Source organism: Pinus tabuliformis, chromosome 7, assembly GCF_031772625.1.
Source record: "Pinus tabuliformis cultivar Carrire ecotype Pingquan chromosome 7, CPIR1, whole genome shotgun sequence".
NCBI classification, from domain to species: domain Eukaryota; kingdom Viridiplantae; phylum Streptophyta; class Pinopsida; order Pinales; family Pinaceae; genus Pinus; species Pinus tabuliformis.
In genome coordinates this window covers 238,681,623-238,684,570 of record NC_142293.1, presented here as the reverse complement: position 1 = coordinate 238,684,570, position 2,948 = coordinate 238,681,623, and the positions used below count along the sequence as shown (strand labels likewise).

The 2,948-nt window shown below is 38.8% G+C and overlaps 1 pseudogene; it reads left to right on the top strand.

Annotated features, from left to right (window-relative positions):
• The first annotated feature begins 354 nt into the window (after positions 1–354).
• LOC149246741 (large ribosomal subunit protein P2B-like) lies at positions 355–687 on the top strand (annotated as a pseudogene).
• Positions 688–2,948: the final 2,261 nt, after the last annotated feature.

Genomic DNA, 2,948 nt, shown 5'->3' with positions numbered 1-2,948 from the left:
TAATCTTAAGGATTAGGTGAACAACTACAATTAATGTAAATAAATAACAGAGAAGATAGAGAGTCGGGAGATGAACCGAACAGTCACTCCCTATTGTATATAACAATGAACAACTTGAATGAATAATATAGAGAGTTTTTGTTTTGAGGAGTTATATCCTAGTCTGTCAAGGAGCTTCCAATACCTTTTACCTTTTAGACCATTCTCGAAGCTTTCTTGAAATGTTATTCATTTCTTCAATTTTAGGTTTTGCCTTGTCTTAAATGTACCTTATGAGTAGGTAAGGGCTTTGATTGATTGTGGTTGCACTTTTTGGAGTGGAGAGAAGAAAGTAGTGAAAGCAAGAAGGTGAGGATGAAGGTTGTGGCAGCCTACTTGCTTGCTTTACTAGGTGGCAACACTAGTCCCAATACGACATCAAATCTATTCTCATCTCAGTTGGAGCCGAAGTCGATGATGATAAAATAGATTTCTTGTTAAGTCAGTTTGAAGGAAAAGACATAACAAAAGTGATTGCATCCGGAAGGGAGAAATTTGTTGCAGTTTCGGGTGGTCGTAGTAGTTGCTAGCAACGATGGCAGCGGAGCTCTTGCCACAATAGGAGCCGATTCGGACGCCAAGAAGGAAGAAAAAGTCGAAGAAAAGGAGGAATCTTGTGAGGATATGGGTTTTAATCTATTTGATTAAGGTAGTGGAGCAGTATCACCCAAGATGGTACCAATATTTTGTTGTAGGATGAATATTAGGCTAGTTTAATTTATTTCCTTTGGTTTGTAATTCAAAATTTGTTGGCATTCTTCTAGTGTAACTGAGTTATAATCATAACATATATCGACAATGAAAATGAAGACATTTTTTATTGAATGATATTCAATGAACACATATTTTTGAGTATATGAAATTCGTTCTTCAGTGAAGAGCAGGTATGGGCTTTTGCTTGATGACGATGGAGCTCATCTTGAGGAATTTGGGCCCTCCATAGCTGTGCAAGTCTGTAAAGGTCTATAGTCTTTCATTTTTTGTATGCCCTTCTCTCACTTCCTGCAAATACTCATTGTCTACAGAATCTAAGTACTTATTTTGCTGCTTTCTGTTTAAAAATGTTTGAAGACTGAAATTAATAATTTCCCAATTTTAGATTATTTTTCAATTTGTCAAGGACATATCTATTGGTTCTATCATTGTCACAGGATCCAAGCTACATGAGTAAAATGGAAATGTGTATCTTACACAGAAGGTCCTCGCACCACAAGAAAATTAGACATTTTCCCATAATAATACGAAATTTTATTACAGGGATGCCGAAACAATTTGAATCACACAAGAAGATTCTCACTCCACAGGAAAGGGAATTTGATTATAGGGATGCCAAAACAATTCAATAAAGGAATCGCTAGCCATCTCTACCATTGCCTTAAACATCTTGGACTATAATTTTTTCTTTACCAGCAATAATTACAAGAAGGAGAGAAGTTGGATCCCCAAATCGAAGGGGCTATTCAAACAACCTCTGTTCATGTAGCGATATTCTCTCCAAATTATGCTCAATCAACTTGGTGTCTCCACGAGCTCGTACAGATGTTGGAGTCGGGATCAACAATAATTCCGGTCTTCTACAAAGTCGAGCCCGCAGATCTTCGGTGGACGCGGGGTGGAGATCGAGTTTATGCTCGACATCTGGGCGTGCTTGAAAGGAAGAGAACATTTGATTCTCAACCACGATACGACCCCAAGACCATAGAAAAATGGAGGAATACTCTTTCTGTTGTGGCAGATATAAGCGGTTTTGAGCTAAAGGCATGTAACGAGTAAGGGCCTCCACCTATACCTATTGTTTTGAGTTTTTTACTTTGCTGGCTTCATACTTATATCACATTTAAATTATGTAGATGTTTCTCATTATGCAATTGAATGTGATTGTGAATATTATTCAGTGAGGAGGTGTAGCTCGTCCATGAGTTATCTAGGTGGATGCTGGTGGCCACCTGCCTATCCCACTTAGACCACCACAACTGGCTCTTTCAGTTTTTCAGTTTCCTTAACTGTAGCATAGTTTACTATTTGTAGCAATTTTTTCAGAACCTGAACTTCTGGAGCTGTTTTGAGGCCCTTAACAACGTTTTTTTGGGAAAACTAGGAGCAACATGTGTCCATGGATTGATATTACCCATCCCAAAAATGTAGTCCTCGGATAGATCTTTCTAACTAGCTATTGTGAACGTCAAACGGAGATCATATGCCAAATTTACGACCCCAGGAAGTTGATGTACCAATTTACACAAAACGGGGCCCATAGTTTGGCACTTCATCTCCTAGGGTTAGCTTTTTTGATGTTTAGGGTTTTTCATTGTTTCTCAACATTAAATAGGCCTTCAAGCCTCATTGTAAGACATTTCAAAGGCATGTAACTGCCACATTTCTTCTCAGAGTTAAGCTACCATCACCCGATCTAGTTTATTTCCATTTTTGTTTGTAAGCATATTTTAGTATTTTACATTAATGAAATGAAGTATTATTTTTGCTGCATCTCTGTATTTATGGTTATCTCTGTAATTTGTTGCGTTCCTATTTAAATCTGGATCAATGGTATCAGAGCACTCTGCTTTTTCTCTTTTTTTCATTGCATGTCCCCAATGAGGTCGGGATATAAGGAGTTAGGGCTTCAACTGGCCGAACATTTGTAAGACCAACCTCGCAAATCCCGACGGCCTCCCATGGCGGATGAAAAGAAAGATGAGGGGGCAGGAGATCCTATCAAAATCTTGCTCATAGAAGCTCTTGAGCGACAAAGGAACGTGATGCTCGAAAACTTTGCCCAAATCCTTCAGCGGCTACCCAGGGATGACGCATCTGCTTCCAACAGCTACTCTGGAAATGCCACACCCTTTAAGGTACAAGTTAACTTTGAAATCCCCATATTGGAGGGTCAGATAGATGCAGATGTCATC